The 21,084-nt window shown below is 45.5% G+C and overlaps 1 protein-coding gene across 4 annotated transcripts in view; it reads right to left on the bottom strand.

Moving 5' to 3' along the window:
- Positions 1–21,084, bottom strand: part of LOC146199670 (adenylate cyclase type 5-like) — a 238,128-nt gene that overhangs the window by 98,446 nt on the left and 118,598 nt on the right. The window contains exon 1 of one of the 4 annotated variants that reach the window (XM_084595182.1): positions 16,644–17,271. The exons of the other annotated variants lie outside the window; for them this stretch is intronic. The gene's annotated coding sequence lies outside the window, so the exon portion shown is untranslated. Of the gene's footprint in view, positions 1–16,643; positions 17,272–21,084 lie in introns of those variants that run through there. 4 annotated transcript variants of the gene reach the window in all.

Genomic DNA, 21,084 nt, shown 5'->3' on the forward strand with positions numbered 1-21,084 from the left:
AATATACTGCATTACATGTACCAGATACCGGAGGTAAAAATACAATATGAAACACAAGTTTTACGAAGGCGGCACAAATTGTGACAGTTGGGCGCCACTGCGAAAAACACAAAACAGCTGTAACTAATCGCTTTATTTTTATTGTTGACAAAGAAATGAAGCTGCTCAATCTACAGAATGCCGCATGTGCACCTAATTAGTTGTACTGCTATGAAAATAAATAACCATTCACTAGAATACTTTATGTAACTTTGCTGATCTACAGTTCACACCCTGCACACATCGGGGAACCATTGTGGAGGGGTTATATATAGATAGACTTGAGTTGTACCATAGGTGTACAGAACCCGTCTCGAAGTCTCCTATGAAAAACAGCTTTTATAATATGTGAGTGTTGGTATGTAATATCTAAACTAAATAATATGCAGAAGCACTGCACAAAGGTAAACGGGGTACGCGTCCCCATTTACCCTTGTTCAGTGCTTCTTCATACCGCGTAAACCATCTTCTTCCTCTCGTTATACCTGGATCTTAAACTAAACAAGTTTTGTAGTATGTGTGCCCGTAACATAGTGTGTCTAACCCCCCCCCCCCCCCCCCCCCCCCCCACGTACTGCAGATAGCGCTGAAATATATATAGGCTTGGAGCAGTGCTGAACCCCCATGGTCGTTCATTTAATACAATAATATGGCTAGGTAAGATAATCATGCCTTGACTCAGCTCAATAATTTCAACAAGGAAATAACTAAATATAATGTTAAGAATTCTTAACTCTAGCACGGTGGTCACTTCTCCGTTATATTCAACTCTGCCCCAATATTATGTCCACGCCCACCCTGCATAACCTCAACACAAATTCATGATGGCACGTTGAGTCAGCTCAGCGGACACATACACGACCTCCGGATTAATTTTTTTTTTAATGGAGGATATAAAGAAAGGAACTAGTATAAAAAGCAAGGAATATAAAAATGAAATACGGTGGATAAAACGACAACCGAACATGAGGCAAGCAAGAATGCGGGAAAGGAAGTGCACTGCCCGCGTAAAGCGGATATGTTTCCGTGAAAGGTTGACGAAGAGAAGTGGTCGTGCCGAATTCTTCCGATTAGCCTTCTTGCGTGCCCCCATCTTCGACAGGAAAATACTTGGGATTGCCTATTGACCGTTCAGCTACCCTCCAAGCAGCAGGAAAAATCGGAAGTGAAAAATGTGAGGTGCTAATGCGGAAGTCGGCCCTCCCGTTTCTTTCGTCTGCTTTGATGCTCGTATTTCCACTTCCACGCTTGTGACTTTCGTTTCTTATTGGCCCTTGAAAATCGTAAAGATTCACAAAGCAGGCGTAACACTGAAGGAGCGTAAAGAATTTAAAAACAACAAGAAGCGCTATTCCAGCTGCCCGTTAGATCTGGGAGCAAACTTTAGGCGCTCCCACTTTGAAAATTTTTGTTATACTACGTTTCTAACGTTTATCTTTCGGTTAGGATATAAGGCCCTCGAGTTGACAGACTGCCTTCATAGAGAGAATGGAGAAGAGCTTGGGTGAGGCGTTAATGATAAAGGGGGCAAGCAAGCGCTCTCTCTCTATCATATTATTCATCATCATCATCATCATCATCAGCCTGACTATACCCACTGCAGGGCGAAGGCCTCTCCCATATTTCTCCACTTAAACCCAGTTCTGTGCTAGCTGCATCCACTTGGCCCCCGCGAACTTCTTAACCTCATCCGCCCACCTAACTTTCTGCCGCCCCCTGCTACGCTTTCCTTCTCTTGGAATCCAGTTTGTTACCCTAAGCGACCATCGGTTATCCTCTCTTCGCACTACATGCCCTGCCCATGCCCATTTCTTCTTCTTAATTTCCACTAGAATGTCGGTAACTTGAGTTATTTCTCTGACCCACTCTGCACGCTTCCTATCTCTTTATTGCTTCAGTGAAAGCTGAAGTTTCACAATTCCTGGAAGACTGAGAGTGGGCAGTCCGAAGGACAGTTGCACCTGCACAGAGCCCACGCCTGTTCCATGAGTAAAGCAAACATATCGTAGTTACAGCCTGCGGTGCGACAGAAAATAGCCCCAGCTGCCACAGGCGTTCGTTGCGGAAATCCGGGCTGATTGTTTCAGATTAGACTGCTCGGAGCAGGTGGTGGCATTCCGCTCCAAAGAGTTGCGCAATGGGAAGCCGCAAAGTTTAACAAGGGAAAGCGAGGCGGATCGGGCCCAGTGCATGCAAATAAGACGGAAAGGAAAGCTGTCCCCAGTTTATTAACCGAGGCCGCGTGGTTACACTACGTGCATTTCAGTAAATGTTCCTCCTTTATCTATGCCCCTATTTGGATGAAATATCTCGGAAAGGAATTGAATTTGTCTTTATTTTGTTAACTTCGTTCCTCTCGTGTAGTAGGAATGTGAAAGATAAAAAAGCAAGCACGAGGTAGCATAACCCGCGGGACAGTACAAAGGCCAGATCGGCCAAATGTCGGGAACATTTTGAAGAAAGGCAAAATTGAAGATAATGTTGTTATTGCGGCAAAGAACAGCGCGTTTCTGCCTTCGACCCGTGTCTCCTCGGAGCTGTGGCTCTGGCTGTGGCCATGAATGCCTTTACCCCTTTGATTCCCCTTCTTCCCTGTACGCATGGCGCTCGTACGACACAGTCTGAAATACGCGTCTGCCTGTGCCCGTCTTGTAGATCAAACCCTGGGCTGGCCTTGTCGAGTCGTTTTCTCCGACTCGTCTTCACTATTTTTTTTTCTTTTTTTTTTTTTAACTTCCACTCCACAGACGCGTTGCTTCCACGATAACGTATCTCGGCAGGCAGGCCTCGTTCGCAGCGACCAGCCCCTTCCCTTTCTCCCCCCGGGCAGTACAGCGTATACAGCTGTTCGCAAAGTGCATGCGGACAGCGGGTTACTTCCGGCGTCCCCATCAATCGTTCGCTTCTGAGCTTTTCTCTTGATTTCGTTCTTTTTATACCCTCGCTCCAACATGCGACTTGTGTACCGTCTTCCCTGTCTCATCCCACTACAGCCTTCGTATATGGCAGCCTTGCTACGGCCCGTGATATATGCTGTCGGCGCCTATCAGAGCCCTTACGTCGCCAAGGTTAGCGGTTCGCGTGTCTGGGGCGGTCCCAAGGAAAACTCTGTCTTAATACATACGGCTCTCAATTTACGTCGTCTCTCCAGACTTCCCCTCACCTCCACGCCGCCTTTGGCCACTAAGCACACAGACGTACATTACTCGAGCCATTTTAGGGTCTCCTCTCTGATGGCTGGCAATGCGGCGGCAGCTGATTGATAGCCCCTCGCGGGCTTCGATCCGGAACTGCACTATTAGAAAGAAGACGGTGAGGCGGTTTCCCGCTGGGCCGTATTGGGCCGTATATGGCTGTCCAGCCGGTTGAGTCTACAAAGCTGCCAGCGTCGTTTGTCCACCAAAAGCCAAGTACGGAGAGTCGGTCCCTAGCTAGGGGAAATGAGGTTATAAAAGTGTGGAAAGGGGAGAGCGCGGATCAATTATTGACCGAACAATGACGAGTCACATTAGATGGAACGAATAAATTGTAAATGAAGATCGACATGCCGAATGGCAGTCTGGGGATTTCACTTGATTGCTAAGGGAAAGTGCTAGAGAAATGTTTATTTTTTTTTTTTTTCATTTCGGGACGGTGAGCCGACTAATTAGCCGAGAACGAAAAGAATTGTGAGCGCGGTTATTTTCTTCCCTCTCGCACTTCCGTTTTCATCCCTTTCGCGTTTTCACTCCGGCGTGGGATTAGCCGGGAGTATTTCTCGCTGAAAGAACGGACTACGCAGCTTCGGTATAAACACGAAGTATCATTTCTGTGCAGTCATCTTTTTTTTTTTTTTTTCTTATCTACTTCCCTGTCATCGTCTATCGTTACAACTTTCTTTTTCGAGCCTAAACTTTCTGATTTCCAAGCATCCGTCCTATTTCTGATTTCTCGAATGCGCCATAATTGAAGCCTAGTTCCGTTATGTGCATGTTGTTGTGCTAGGCACTTTAGAGTGAGGATAACACAAGTTTCGACACTACGCTTAGGATAGATATGGAGTTTGTTCGATCGTCTTTGCAGATAACTTTAGAGTGAGGATAACACAAGTTTCGACACTACGCTTAGGATAGATATGGAGTTTGTTCGATCGTCTTTGCAGATAACTTTAGAGTGAGGATAACACAAGTTTCGACACTACGCTTAGGATAGATATGGAGTTTGTTCGATCGTCTTTGCAGATAACTTTAGAGTGAGGATAACACAAGTTTCGACACTACGCTTAGGATAGATATGGAGTTTGTTCGATCGTCTTTGCAGATAACTTTAGAGTGAGGATAACACAAGTTTCGACACTACGCTTAGGATAGATATGGAGTTTGTTCGATCGTCTTTGCAGATAACTTTAGAGTGAGGATAACACAAGTTTCGACACTACGCTTAGGATAGATATGGAGTTTGTTCGATCGTCTTTGCAGATAACTTTAGAGTGAGGATAACACAAGTTTCGACACTACGCTTAGGATAGATATGGAGTTTGTTCGATCGTCTTTGCAGATAACTTTAGAGTGAGGATAACACAAGTTTCGACACTACGCTTAGGATAGATATGGAGTTTGTTCGATCGTCTTTGCAGATAACTTTAGAGTGAGGATAACACAAGTTTCGACACTACGCTTAGGATAGATATGGAGTTTGTTCGATCGTCTTTGCAGATAACTTTAGAGTGAGGATAACACAAGTTTCGACACTACGCTCAGGATAGATATGGAGTTTGTTCGATCGTCTTTGCAGATAAACCTCCAGGGAATCATTGCACTTCAATTTTAATTCAGACAGATAAACCGCTAGCCGGTTTTTCCAAGAATGTCGAAAGTTGGTTGTGCGATTGAGAGAAACAAATTAAAAGAAACATGCGGCAAGGAAGCAAGACGAAAGTACGTCGACGAGCAAACTGAGGCGGCTATAAGACAGGACAAAGCCCCGCAATACTACAAGCTATAGTAACGGCTCAAAGATTTTCGGCGTCTGGTAGTTGAGCCCGGGGCTTCGGAGTCCGGGCGCGGCGACGACAACAGATTGAGGAGAAATGCAAAAGCACCCGTGTGCTTTGTGAAAGAAGCTGAGGGGATCGAAATTAATCCCAGCACCTCCACTATAGGGCTTCTGGCAGCTCACGCGCTACATCGTGACGCAGTCGTGGCCGAGTGGTTTGGGCGCCCGTCTCGGCTGCGGGAGGTGGTCAGTTCGAAACCCACCGCTGGACACCCACCGGTAAAATTGGGTACAAGCGTCCCCCGGCCCAGCGCCCGGCTCATTCAGGGGTGTGCGTTTGGAAGAGGCTCTGCTAACCCTGCTATGCTCCTTCGAGGGCTTAGTTTGGAACAACAATGGCCTGCAAAGGCCGTGCTGAAGAACAATTCATCTGTAGCCGTGCTGAAGAACAAATCATCTGTAGCCGTTGTAGCACATAAAGAGGAAGAGAGGAGAGGAAGACAAGACGTGTAGCAAATCATGCATTATGGTCCAAACAAAATAACACGACTGGTCGAGTTCGTGCCCTCAAACGTGGGCGCCCAGATAAAGTCTGTAATATAAGCGAAACCCGGAACAGCATGCCTCGAGAAACCTACAGGGGAGCTTGCATCGCAGAAGGAATACATTTGAACGAAACAGCAGTCGGTGGTGGTATAGAGGGCGTAATGATGCATTGGCTCTTATGTTCCATTTCAGGGGGTAAAGTAGCGCGTTAGTACCGTCAGGGCATTTGAAAAAGGACATTAGACACGAGATGGCCAATCAGTGCTTCTTCATACAGTCCATACCGATTCACCGGCATTTCAATCTACTTTAGGAAAAGATTCTTAAAGTCATACGACGTAGTCAAACACTGGGGCACGAAGAGTTCTCTAGCAAGCGAAGCACGCCTTTCAAATTTCCGTTGGGTTGCTCCAATCTACACGCCATATGAAAGAAAGATGAAGAAAGCAAAATCGCCTGGCAAACTACTGAAAAATGCTCGTTGTGAAGAACTACCGTACCACTAGAAAAAGAAAGGAAATAACTTATAACATGTAGTATGACGTCAGAGTAGCTATAGAATCGCTCTCTTGAAAGCATAGCCCTTTTCTCTGCCTTCTTTTTCTCTTGTTAATATCCTTATTTACCATACCGGAATCAGCGCATATGCAAGAATGGCTAAGTAGCACGCGGGTGCATTAAAGGATGTCGCGAAAGACAGAGGAAAAAAGAAATAATACTCCATATTTTCACGCATTCCTTTTTCTGTTTTCTTTTTATTTTCTTTTTTTTTTATGACCTCCGTTCTCCCATCCAGAAGGCTGCTCCTTGGAAGCTAGTACAGTGGCTCCTTCTCCGGCAAAGAAGGATTGCAAAGCTGTTTTCACACACATACATACACGATCAACACGGTGCTTATAAAATGACGGGGTAAAACGAAAAATAAAGAAAAGAATTCCAAAAACAAAAGTGCGCCACCGGAACCACGCGTGTTTTTTTTTTTTTTTTTTTTTTATCTTCAGTCATACGCTGCTGTCAACCACAGCCTGTCGTTGACAACGGTGATCACCAGGTAAACGTAATGCATCGCTAACCTCAGCGGCACGATAGAGGTATGCCTGCCTCACATGAAAACATCGCCGAAGGACCATGTCGTTGCATGAAAACCGTGTATTGAACTTCCCCCACAGAAGGGCCGACACTGCTAGCATCTCTTCATTGAAGGCCGTTATGCTAAGCAGCGCACTTTCTTCAGGCCACACTTTTCAAATGTCCTATTCAGCTGGTAGCTAACCTTTCTTATTTAGACCCGTAAACAATACCTACATAAAGCAACATGCCACTAAAGCCTAGGCGTTTTTTTTTATTATTATTATTTTAGCCCTTCAGCCGGTGCGACGCCGCCCGACTGACGTCACAGCCAGCATCGAAAACCGAGAATAGCTTCCCTAAACTCAACTATATATATTCACCCACCCACCCGTCCCCCGCTACGATCTGGGAAATTAGTGGGAGAAAAAAAAAAGATATATCAGCCCACCCCTGCCTTCCAGGAACAGCTGGTTCGGTCACGCCTTGACGCGCAGTCAACCAAAGCGGGTGATTAGGGATATGTGTCGGCCGGCTTCGATAGCTAAGAGTGGCTCGTTATCGTAAAGGCCGAAGTACGTCGGGTGCGAGCTCTCGAGAGGCGCTCATTTGGAGAGCTCTCTTTGCGACCGCTTATTGCCCGGAGAAGCCCTTCTTTCACCTCAAGTTCTTTTCATTTCTCCATTGCAGCGCGTAACACTTGGCGATATCACTTACGCCACTCTCGCGAGGAAAAAAATAAAATAAAAAAAGAAAGCAGCTATTTCAGTTGCAGTTGTCTAGTATACGACGTCGGTACAGATTAGAGTCTAAACTGCAGTGTCTAGGACGATGTTACGGCCAAACTTCAAACTTTTATTTTATAAATTCACCTCCAGGAATGTTAACGTTAGGAATTACGTGCGTTGTTAATCGGGCACATAATGGTACCTTTCAGTGTGCCTGACTTCAGTACCCTTAGTGCAACGCGTGTTGGTGAAGACAGCGTAAGCGGTTAGCGGCGCCATTTTGGGGTGTAATGCGGAAATAGATTTCTTATCAGTGAAAACAATGGTTTCGACGGGCTTAGGAACGGCCAACTCGCCAAGCCAAATAAGAGATACTGGTCGTTCTTTGTGTTATATGGCGAGGTGAAACAAGGCAAACGTCGCATGCTCCATTCATATAGGCAGTAAACGTGCCTATAAAGCGCCGTAATAAAGACTGCTTCACGCTTTCGTGAGATGCGCGATCGCTTCGCGAGGCAGAAACACTAATAACAAAAATGTTCACTTACTTCAGAATGAAAATAAGAATGCATTAATGCGTGTATTGAAGAAGCAGGTGTTGCCGCGTGCGGCTGAGGCACTGTATGGCCACTAAAACAATCAACCTTTAACAGAGAACATCGTCTTAGCTGATTTCTTCGCACAGACATCAACAACTTCATGGCTCATTCCGAGCGTCCACACAGCAAGGGCGCCAGAGAAGTTTTACGCAGTCCGAATAGGGCTTCCACAGCTTCAGGAGTCTTGTGACGTGGCACCGCGTTAGACACCTATGAAGATAGAAACCAGTAATCTCTGTGACGTCAGACGTCTGTGAAAGATGTAAGAGACAGAGCTCGGCCATATTTGGTTGGACATGAGTGTTTTGTTTGTTTGCGATTTTTTTTTCTTTAACGCATCGTGCAGCCTTCATTGCGTGCCTACCGTTCTTATTGCTGACTTCTACATAAGGCGCAACGCGCGACAACAAGTCAACTATAGGGGTGGGAACAATTAACCACGTGACACTCAGCATAAACTGGAATTGTTGCACACCCTGCCAACCGCTCGGCGTCTTTTACTTATCACCACAGTAGAAATTTCGGTCGCAGGTGATTGATTAGCCTTTTAACTGTGGCCACCAGAAACGCCAAGCATGGATTTACAATAGCGTACGGCCCAATTTTTACCTCCTCGCTCTTCACAAATGAACGGTAATTACATCTAATTTGATGAGCGCACACATGATCGTGCTGCGTAGAAAAGGAAACCAGCGAAAACAGGCGCAGGACAAGAGTAAAGAAGGCACACACCACAACGCTATTGTGCTGCGTCCCCTCTTCACACCTGTCACATCATTTTATACCCATTGCCTTTCGTTACGGTGTATATTATCGCAATATGCCAAGCGCAACGACGCACATCGCTTTATGGGCCGACGGTCTCCTTATGCCGCCACAGCTTAAAATTACTCGTGAGTATCGGCTGTTGGTTGGTTGGTTTGTGGGGTTTAACGTCCCAAAGCAACTCAGGCTATGAGAGACGCCGTAGTGAAGGACTCCGGAAATTCCGACCACCTGGGGTTCTTTAACGTGCACTGACATCGCACAGCACACGGGCACCTTGCTTTTTGCCTCCATCAAAAAGCAGCCGCCGAGGCCGGGATTCGATCCCGCCTCCTTGGGAACAGTAGCCGAGCGCCATAAGCACTGCGCCACCCCGGCGGGGCGAGTATCGGCTGTCGAGGATTCCGTGCACACCGCACCAGCTTGTGTGCAGCGCTCGAGCGGTGCGTTTCAGTGCAAATAAGGTGAAATGCACCCGCAGCTGCTACTGCGCGCGTTCAGAGACAATGCCTCAGCGCGAGTACAACTAAACAGACATAAACGCCCCAAGCACGTGGACATCGCACCTCTAGTGCGGCAGCTGTTGTCAGATATATAGGTTTCTTTGCTTTTCTGCACACAGCTCGGCACCTCCTGCAAAGCTCGGATAGGTGTGCGTATGCGATCCATTGTTCTTTGCCAAAGGGAAATCGTGTTTTCCATACTCCCTAACGCAGAGGTTGACGGTATCAAAAAAAAAAAAAAAAAAAAAACGAAAAAAAAAAAAACGGACGTTACGTACGTACATACTGACGCATTAAGTATATTACTCTTACATAATGACGTGTTATGGTAGTCCCGAAAAAAGTACGATATTGGAACTCATTCCTTGAACATTGAATAGTGGTAAAGGTTAGGCGTTTTTCTTTTTCGAAGGCTTTATACTTGAGTAATATTTTGGAAAATGTAAGCTGTATGTATTGTGTCCGAACGTTTCCCGCCGTTTATAGCATCTGCAGCGGAAGATCTATGCTGCGATTGCAAGAAACATCCTGATATGGCATAATTTGCATTGCATCCGAAGCAGCAATCTCTACTTGACCAACGTGCAGAAAGCGCTAGTCATGAGGTTGTCTCTAGTATGTCATCTTTTTGCACTGTATTTGTACATCTTTATTTTGTGCAGATTTTTCTTCTTCCGTCTCTTCTTTTTTTGGATCTTTTTTTTTTTTTTTTTTTTCACTTTTCACAAATTCGCACAGTAGGTCTATTTCTGCCCTCACTGGGACAAGAGAATAAATTAAGCACATGGAAAGTAATTACTGGGATCGTTACTGCTTCTGTGAAAGTGCGAACGTCACCGAAGGGCGATGATTCTTTTACATAATCGTCTCCTTCGACTATTCGCCGAGTTCCCATAAACGCTAAGGGCGTGACGAATGCATCGATATTACCTCACTGTAATCAGCCACACGCTTCAATGGGACAAGTGAAGAGAAGTTGCGACCACGTGTAGGTAAAAAAGAAAAAAAAAAAAAGAGAGAACAACAATGCTTTAGGCGAGAGCGTGTGTCACCGCACCCATTTTCGGCGCAGTATCAAAGACCTAAAAGAGATCTGTGCACCGGAAAACTTCATCCTTATTGGTGCAGATTGTTTGACTCATTCGGTGAGAAGTGACAGGCGCAACAGTGCACTGCGCGAACATGCGAACTGCGTTCGTATCCAACCGTGCTGTTGGAACTTGTTGAAATATTCCCAAGGGTAACTGTTCCTGTTAAGGCTTAACATTAGGGCGGTGCACACCCGATGTTTGAATCGGCGATATGGTTTACAGACAGTCTGAATTGCGATCAAAACATCACATCCATGAAAGTGGCCCTGGCCCGCATATAACCGCGCACGCAGTGGGTGCCGATGGCAACGCGGTGAACCTAGATTATACTACGCGCCTCGTGTTTGCCAGCTTTTAGTGCGAATGCACTATTTCACGAGTTCTAACCGGGCCTTTAGGATGTGCGCCATATATACCGCGCTTTTTTTTCTTTCTGTAAACCAATTACTGATGAAAGCTTTAGGTATGTAAAAATGATAAGTAGTGACGATGGTAGTTAATAACAAATAGTAATAAACAAATAATCTATGAAAATTAGTGGGATAAGAGAATAAAATACAAACTAAAATTAACAAGAAAATTAAATAAACTCTGCGCGCCATGGTTGCCCACATAAACGCATCGCGCAATTGCAATGGGACGTCTGACCACGCCAGAATGGCGAGTGAGCCGGGTCCTTCTACTGCAGCGGCCGAAGAAGCGCGCCGTGTCCGGCGCATTGAGCTGGAACGGGAGACAAGACGCCGTAAACGTGCAAACATTGCCTAATGTGTGTATCAGAGCTTAACCAAATCGAAACTTAAAGCAAAGAAAAAAAAATACTGAACAACCGCTAAACCGAATTAAACCGTGATTTCGATCGCACATCTAACTCGGTTTAACCTTAGTTTAACATCTATTGCCAGATTTTCCCTCCTTCGAATTAATACTTTCAGCAAGGGGTCGCTCTTCTTGATTTAACTTGGTCTTCAGCGCGGTCATTTTCGGTAGGGACAGCTTTCTCAAAGCACGACAAGATTTCTTTGGGTTCTGTTGTTATTGTGACATCAGTTATTTTCATTATTTCACGTTGTTCACCTTCCCTCTCAATATCGCCTGGAGCCAAGGCAAGAACAGAACAAAATCCAAATGATTAATTTTCGAAGCTATGGAGATTGGTTGGTAATACTGGTCTGAAGAGCAGGAATCCAAACCTTCACAGAGATTGTTACGGAAGGCGCTTACAACTAGTCGTACATACAACTGCAAAATGTTTAAGGGGGAACACCTTTTCGCGCTTCTGCCATGCAGTCATTCAGCGATCGACCAACTGCGGTCGCTCGCCAATTGCACTTAGCCACTCAAGACCAAACTCCAACCATGGCGGGCGCCTTTTAATGGAAGAGAAACGCATAAGGATGCATTTGCGTTGTAAGCTGTCAGCGCGCGTTAGTTAAACAATTGCCCCGGAAGCTCTCCACTACGGCGTCGCATACATAATATGCAGCCTGGGACGTTCAACTCATCGGCGTTCTCCTCCAAATGCTTGTATACAGTACGTTAGAAGTGTTGAAGAGAACGTGGAACAGCTTTGTTTCGATTATTGTTCTCCGCAGAGATTGGTTCCCTGGCTGTTTATGGCACTGTTGAAGCATGTATGGCAGCGAAAGAGGAGTTTGTCGCAGACAAAAGCGTGACGTCCTTACCGGAAAGGACGGATTTTCATCATTTTAAACCGAACGGCGGCAAAGCATGACTTTCTGGGTGCACGTCCAGGAATGCAATTTGCTTGCGATTTCTGCCGGTGGCCTCCCAGGCACTGCTCCGCTTTATGAAAAACACAGGCCCAATCGAAAGACTATGAGTTTGCTATTATGTTAAGTGATATGACTGTGACGTGATGTGGCATGTCTGTGATCCTCGACAATTAATTGGTAATACGCGAGTTCGAACCCGACAGCGCTGCGATGAAGGCGAAACGCAAAAAGCATGCGCGCTGTGCCATGGCAGCGCATGTTAAAGATCCTCACGCAGTCGAAATAATTCCGCAGCCGTCCACTGCAGCACTTTTAATTAATAATAACTGGTTCACAGGAAGGGAAAGGCGCAGTATTTGTCACACTTGCTATGTGGACACCTGAACCGCGCCGTAAGGGAAGGGATGAAGGTGGGGCTACTAACTTCAACCATCCTTCTCTCACAACGTTTATACCCACTCACCCCCTTCCCCCAGTGCAGGGTAGCAAACCGGTTGCTTTTACGGGTTAACCTCCCTGCCTTTCCTCCTCATCTTCCTCCTCTTCCTCCCACACTCCTTCTTACCCTGATCGTCGGGGGTGCGAGGAGAATTTCGGAACGCCAGCGAGGACCTTGCCTCTTCCTCCTACCGGTGGCGGTGACGCCAGTCCAGTTTGTGTGTGTGTGTGTGTGTGTGTGTGTGTGTGTGTGTGTGTGTGTGTGTGTGTGTGTGTGTGTGTGTGTGTGTGTGTGTGTGTGTGTGTGTGTGTGTGTGTGTGTGTGTGTGTGTGTGTGTGTGTGTGTGTGTGTGTGTGTGTGTGTGTGTGTGTGTGTGTGTGTGTGTGTGTGTGTGTGTGTGTGTGTGTTAGGAAATAGAAGGGAAGGCATTTATATTCTATAAATGCTATGTTTTAGCCGAAAGTGGGCGAATCGACCGCGGCCAACTTTTTGTCTTCCTCAGGGTGCCTACAACTGCGTAGTGGAACGGCGTAATCCGACAACGGAGATGCCGCTGTAAATTCTTTGAGCGGAACTTTGTTTGTGAAAAGTTCCTTCCTTTCATTTAGCTCATCGAAGCAAGATATTCGTATATATGGCCAAAGACCGTCGGGAAATAGGGGCAGAACTAACCCATAGTGCTGCAGAGTGCATCCGTGACATTTGAAATGCCGAATGTGCAGGCGTATTTCAAATCAAATGTTTGCCTTATCTAAGAGTAACAGCCCCGCTGTTGATCAGAGCTGGTGAGTGAGGGAGCGAATGAATGAATGCTTTTGACAGGAGAACAAAAAATTTCTTCCGTGGATCTCACTGCCAGGTAGGCATTATTATTACACGAGTTCTCTCTCTCTCTCATTGTTTCTTTCCTCCTTGATTTCTTTCTTTCGTGATTTCGCTCCAGCTGACGTCATTTCTATGCTTGAGTAAATGTTGCTATGACATTTCCGTGTTTGCGAAAAGGGGATGTCGTGTACAGTAAAGGGATTGAACAAACGGGGGGAAAAAATCGGCGTCAGGATATAAAAGACAAGCCTCGATAGAAGATTGAACACATAAAACTCAACTTTCATAATTGGCAAAGTTTCAGCAATATGCAAAAGTGCGTCACAGCAACAGCTGGAGCGGAACAAATGGAAAAGGTGTTTTCAGAAGCGCTGCATCGCGATTAGTGAATTTCTCAAAGACGCTGGCTATTTGCACAGCATTCAAATCGGAAGCGGTGGTATACCAGGATCGCCATGAGAAGGCATTGTATCGAAAAAGTTTCTTGCATATAATTGTTAGTTCGTCAACACAGTCATAAATTTGTAGCAGTCACCGTGAACACAACCAGACCGGTTTTATCACTACTTCCGTTCACAGCAAATGCAGATTGCGCGGAGTACACAATATGAATCGGGGCCCTTGTTATCTCTGATAATATAGGCTTATCGTGCTGCATTGCCCACAGAGCGCACACAAAGAGCTTAAATCGCATAATCCTGGAATTATTCTCCATTTATAGCAAGTACTCAACACAGTCATAAATTTGTAGCAGTCACCGTGAACACAACCAGACCGGTTTTATCACTACTTCCGTTCACAGCAAATGCAGATTGCGCGGAGTACACAATATGAATCGGGGCCCTTGTTATCTCTGATAATATAGGCTTATCGTGCTGCATTGCCCACAGAGCGCACACAAAGAGCTTAAATCGCATAATCCTGGAATTATTCTCCATTTATAGCAAGTACTGCAACAGATTCTGTGATTTTTCAAAGCCTTTGATTCTTTTCAATGGATAGTTGTATAAAACATTTATTTGGGAAAATGGGTTCAAAAACGATCAGCGCGCGACATATTTCTTGGCTTGACTTCCGAACCTTAGAAAACGAATATAACGAAGTAAAGCTGCTCAGTGGAATAAGCAGACGCTTGTGGTCACGGTTGCGCAACATCTTTTGAAACATTTTCTTCTTCCTTATACTGCGCCATGTCTCTATGATATGCAATTTAAGAAAAATAATATAATCAGACAGAGCTCTTCCGGTATATGTTCAATGTTTCTTTTTTATTTTTGGTAGTTTTTGATATTCCGGGTGCACCTTCGATATATACTGATTTTCACATTGAAAACCTTAGAAAATACATCGTTTCAGTCGATGCACTTGAGTTGTACAACAAAGAGAACATTTAAGTGCGCGAGAGAGTACAGTTAATTGTGTTTTTCTTTTAGGACGCTAGGTCTTATTCATATTTTGATGGCGATCAACACAGAAGGCAAGCCCGATTTGCAATTTTTTTGAATGGACATAGTGACTCGAAATATCCAAAGGTCAAATTACTTTTCGAAAACTCGTTGAGTTGACTTTGCCGCCTTGTCATTTATAAAACGGCGGTGCTGCGTGTGGTACCTCCGCCGAAATCTCGCTATTGAATTAGAAATTTAGCGATGCCATTTCAACAATGAGCAGCGCGGGAAAGGCGACATAACGAGCTTTGAAAGGCGCATTTTTCACCTTCTATATTTCGAAATACGTCGCCAATTCCGAAAACTGGGCACGCCTTTTAAGCTGACTGCCTCCTATTCTCCAACATAATCTCACTCCAAAAACAAAAACGTTGAATGGTGAATTTTAAAGAATTGCTCTTCTTTTGATTGAGATCTATGACGTACGCAATAACCGACGTAAGCAATAAATTGCAGAGAAAGCCCCGCGACGTATCCTCGATGGTTCTTGAAATAAATATTCTGTAACGCAACGTAAGAGGAATAAAAAGGTTAGTCTTAATATCTGTTTCGCTTTTGCTTACGTTTGGAATGATAGCCGATCCCTGGAACCACTAACGGCAACACAGCAACGAGCAGAAGTATATACATTTCTGATTCATGTTGACAAATGACGGCAAGTTGCTATTACGTAAGCAAGCAAGAATTTGCTGACCTCTGTTCTTAGAGACATGTGCGCAACGCAGTTGTGACGACTTTTCTGCCCTTCGTTTATTTCCTTTGATTCAGTGTGCGTTCATGAGCGCAATAGAATGCTAGCTTTTTAAACTTTTTCCTTTCCGTCCAATTGTAGGGTTACGTCTTCCAAAGTTATGCATTCTTTTTTCTCTAAACAGAAGCTAACCTAATGTTTATAGGCATTTCTTCAATTAAGACTGCTGAAGAAGTGCGCCCAGGTATACCGGCGTTAGGCTTGAGTGGGCGCTTCAAGAAACAGGTAAACTAGCAAAGCCGTACAAAAAAAAAAAAAAAATCAGGAAGAAAATTTATGCCAAAACCAGCACATTGGAAAACCGACAACATGATATTTTCGCGAGGAAAGTCCCGTGAAGCCTGTAGACGGAACGCCAGGAGGTTCCATGAAGAAATCAGAACATGCCCAGTGCATCTTGGCTTTAAGATACCTGTTTTGTGTTCCTTCTTTTCACCTTGTCTCAGTGCCGCTTCCAACATGATCGCGATCCAACAAGCCCCACTCTGCCCTGTTCTAAGATACCTGATCGACACAAAGACTGGCTGTTTGTCGTCATTGTTCTAAAAGGACAAACTTAGAAGTATGATGCCCCTATTTTTTTTTTTTCGTTTTACTCCGTAAGTTTATTGCTTTTTCGCGCTAATGACGTCATTTCTGTGTGTTTGTGTATCTGGAGCATCGAAGTGCGAAATGACAACGGTTCTTTTGAACAAGTGCCGCACAACACAACCGGAAAGTTTTCGTGGAAATGTCCTGTCCGAAATTAAAACCGGAAATAATTTGCATACCATTGCATGTGATATACAAATTTGGTTTATGATAACGTAAACTACTGGAGGCAAACTAACTAAATTCATGTCGCGGTAAAAAGCGGAGGCTTCAATAACCCTGTGATTATTGAGCAGAATGCCCAATAACCGCCACAGAATCCCGGAACCTCCTGAGACGGCTCATCAATAAACGCTATAGGAGTGATTACTTTCAGGGAAAATTACCTCCGCAGTATTTTAAAATACGTCTTGACGATCCCACTCGACGGAGCATTAACACTCTACAAGAAATCGACGAAATATGGGTTTTTTTTTTTTTTTTTTTTTTTTTTTCACAGTGACCCCTCTCAGAAGCATGTCACGATGCGGAAGAACCTACCTTTCCTGTCAACCGGAATAGTCACTGGCCTGCCGCAATCAACATCGATGGTGCAGGGAAGACACTTCAGCCAGCAAGAAGCGCACTGGACGAACCGAAGAAACACGTCAGGCTTCGGTACACAGTAGCCGATGAGAACAAGACGGTGCGATGAAAGAGACTGGCGACGACTCCTCGCTCGCACCCTTTTCACTCGCTTCGAAAAGGCACGAGGATCTCCCGTGGGAAACAGCGAGGAGCAGCAGCAACAACAGCGGCAGCAGTGTCGGCGGGCATTGCCGGGACAGTTCTCCGCCGCGCAGTGAAGGCAGGCGCAGATATCGTAGGGAGGAGGGCGACGCCGCGGCGCACACGTGCCCGGAGGATCAGAATACGGAACAGCTTCCCGGAACGACCACACTGATTGGAAGAGGCAGCGGCGCAAAATGAACAAACTATATATTATTTTGTTTACCCCTTATTTTCGTACCACACTTAATTCTCACGCTTCTTTCTTCCCACCGAGCTTTCTTCTCACGCTTCTTGATCCCCCCCCACGCGGCTCCGAAGACTCCAGGAAGTGTCGTTTGAGAGCTCACAGCTGCTGGACCACGAAACTAGAGCTGCGCCTGAAAGCGCGCGCACCGACTGACGGAGGGGACGCGGATCGGCCGCCGAGTGGAAGAAAAGGGGAGAGAAGAGGAGAAGGGAGGAGAACGAGGGGTGCTGTCGGGTAGTTTCGTTCGTTCGTCCGACAGACGCCCGGCGACGCTAGCGGTGCTCCGGCAGCAGCGTCGCCGACGACAGCAGCTGCGGTGAGGTAGAGGTGGCGCCAGGCGCTACTGTCCGTTACCGTACGTCGCTACCCAGTCGCGGAAGATGACAGCTGGCCGATCGAAAAGCGATGCGAAGAGAGAAGCGCGAATAGACGGGACTTTTGGGGGCCGGTCGCTGCAAGTCTCGTTATATTCGGTGGTTTTCGTGTACAGCGTTTGTAAGGGTCCCTAAAATAGTAGTCACTTAATGCCAGCCGGAATAAGGACATGGATGCGGGGAATCACGCGAAGCGTGGGTAAACGGTGAAGGCGGACGAAACGAACAAGTTTGACAGATGCACGAGAGACAGGCTATTGCGAAGGCAGGCGGGTAGACGACTGCTTACATTATATTCAGTTCCTTTTCCTTTCTTCTTATTCCTTCTGCATTAGAATGGTTGTGCCGTAAGAGGTTGCCTTCTTTCTGTATTAGCTTCACCCTACGCAGGACGCCTGTCTGCTTCTTCGGTTCACTCACCGTCGCTGTACATCCCTCTGCTAGGTTCGATCGCAATTGACAGCCTTTTCTGAGTGCCAGAAATAGGAAGATGTTCGCTCGTACGACACGCCCTCTAACCTGAATGGACCCTCGGCTATCGGGATCGCACAGCTGACTGGTGTAGACCGATCGGGACCCTCGGCCAGTGTTTTGAACGGAGCCCATTAAGTAGGCGTTGAGGAGAGCTCAAGATTGCAGTACGAAAAGAAAATTCATACAAGCAGATTTATTGAGGAGTAAAAGGAGGGCTTCGCATGCCTTCGTAGAGATGATATGGATTTCAAGGGGTGCTATATTGAACGGATACGAAAGCCATATGGAAAGCCGGCGGGCTGATATATATATATATATATATATATATATATATATATATATATATATATATATATATATATATATATATATATATATATATATTAGGATGGGGGTTTATGGATGTACTGGGACGGGATCTAGAAGCTCGTCAGGAACAGTCCGCGTAGGAGCAGGTCAGGTCCAAAGCACGCACTGATAGCGATGTCACTGGCGACAGCGCACGGAAGTTTCTTCTTCATCTTCGCATGTACAGCTTCATTTTTACAATATGTATATTGTAAGGTGTTTATTGGAGCACCAAGACCGTAGGCAACGTCCGCAAACCAAAGCGACGGGTGTAGCGTTCGAACCAACGGTGCAGTGCCAACAAGGCTCCGGTTCCACTTCGTCTACCTCTTCGGGTTGGCGCGCGAGCTGATGACGATCGGGATTACTACAAGATATATATATATATATATATATATATATATATATATATATATATATATATATATATATATATATATTGTGAGCCTTCTGTGGACCTTCTTTCATTTGCACATGCCATGATCTTCTTCTTTCATTTCTACACATCATCGTCCCGCAGCGCCGGCTCCGGCGCGCGCCTGGGTTCGTGATCGGATTAAAACGCTAGACAAGGCTTCGCTGTCCTTGCCGTCACGACCTGGCCGTCTCGACCTAGCCTTCTCTTACAATATATATATATATATATATATATATATATATATATATATATATATATATATATATATATATATATATATATATATATATATATATATATATATATATATATATATATATATATACCTCGTAAGAATTCCGCATTAGCATCTTATATGGAGCAAAATTTCGTTGAGGCTGAACGTTTACCTGTGTGTCGGATAGGACAAGATTTCTGCACGACTGCACAAATTTACGTCGTAGGTCGACGAAAGGAGGGCAGACACCGGGCACGCAGGGCGCACTTCAATACACTTCAGCAAGCTTTCGTCTGCCAGCTAGAACGAGGCGGAGCATATGTTTGTTGCCAAAATGACCTTATCTCTAGCTGGCATACACGCTCAATGGTGTCCAATGCTATCTTGCCTCGAGGCTCAATCTCTTTCGAGGGTCCGCGACACTCCTGTCGGCCATGCCGCAAGGAGGTTGGGACGAGTACCGCTAACAGAGCCGGAGGAAGAGAGAAGTTTAGGTTCGTTCGGCGGCTTTCCAAGCAGGAGTTAAAAAGAAAATGAAACACATATTCATGGTCCTTTTTGCTTACATAGAGTGCAACGTGGGCTTTCCAAGGGCGGGCTTCAAAAGCGGATGCACGACTGCAAGTGATGGCATGGGAAATGTAGGTTTTATGCACTCAAATTTTTTGTTGTAGGTGGCGTCCACAGGCGGAACAAATATTCATAAAATAAAGGAAGGTCGCTGTGGCAGCGGATGCTGCATGCTTTGCTCTAAAGTAGGAGGCTCGTCTCGCCTGGCGAGTCATATTGACAGACTTTCGTCTCGTTTGCCGGACAGTAGCCGAAAAAAAGGCGCCAGGCAAAATAATAATAAAATAATAGTGAACAAGCAAAAGTATGTGAGTATTAATTCATGCAAGAGCTCTCAAATGGACTGAAAGACTAAATTAAGCTGGCAAAAAAAAAAAAAAGCTATATATAACTAAATACTCAGATCTCTCATTTTCTTCTTTTTTTTTCATTTTTTTTCTTATCGTGTTCAAACATTCTGGATGTTTATCAAAACAAAGAGGAGAAAACTGTTAGCCCTGATGGCATTCGGCGTGACTGAACGTCGACGAATAGTTATTTGCGATTACTGGTCGTCGGAGATAAAAGTAGAGAGGACGAGGGACGTTATAGCGGAACAAAGGCCCATAGGTGCAGCGAGCCGCGCAATGCTAGGCGAGCGGCGGGTTTAAGGCTTTTGCTCTAAACTACTGAACAGCTGCAGTGGCACAGACGTTTCACGTCCCAGCTAAGTTTAATTTTTATTTTAGGAGAGATTATCGAAAGTTCGGAACGCTTGAAGAAAAACCTTCGTGAAATGCAGGAGATGGTGAGGGAAGGGAGTTGAGAGGGAGGACCTCTCTCTTCGGACTGAAAAAATCTCCACTGAAAACCCGCACTGGTCCCCATTCTTGCTGAAGATTAAAACTCCGGTGTATGGGGCCCATGCAAGGTCTGTCAACCCCCGCCATCACCAGCAGTTTTCACCAACCTCTACCGCCCGGCATCCACGTCTATATCTGTTTCTGGGAAATCATGCGTATTCATTTCGGCCGCAGATACCATGTGAACGCCATCTCGAAACGATATAACATTACCGGGAAATATTTCATAACCTTCCAGCTCTTCATTCTGCCCTTCCCCGAGACAGGAAAGACAACGCCACTTCCACAGTGCTTATGCATCTCTTTTTCATTTAGGTTTGCATATAGGACATCGCATGTCAGATGGAACCAGCTACTTCTTTCCCTTGTCATTTCACCGCAGCCATGTCGCAAATGAAGAAAAAAAAAAAAACAGAAAAAAAAAAAAACAGAGAGGACAAAGGAAAGAGCCTCGTCTTCCGGGTTGCAAGCGGGATTACCTCCCTACGGGCACAGCTTTCCCTCTTTGTTGGCGTCGTCGTTGCATGTCGTTCTTTGAATTTCGCGCGGCGTTTGTTTCTTAGCGGTCTCGAAGCATAATGCATTTCTTATGCTCATGACATTGCCGCGAAACTAGGTGCTCGAAATGTGCAGAGTTCCGCGTACTATATGCAGTTTGCAGCCACAGCCTGTACAGGTATTCGTTCCAAGCACAGGAGCAAATAGAAATGTGAGCGTGGA

This window comes from Amblyomma maculatum, chromosome 2 (genome assembly GCF_055883805.1).
Source record: "Amblyomma maculatum isolate TAMU_Amacu chromosome 2, ASM5588380v1, whole genome shotgun sequence".
NCBI lineage: Eukaryota > Metazoa > Arthropoda > Arachnida > Ixodida > Ixodidae > Amblyomma > Amblyomma maculatum.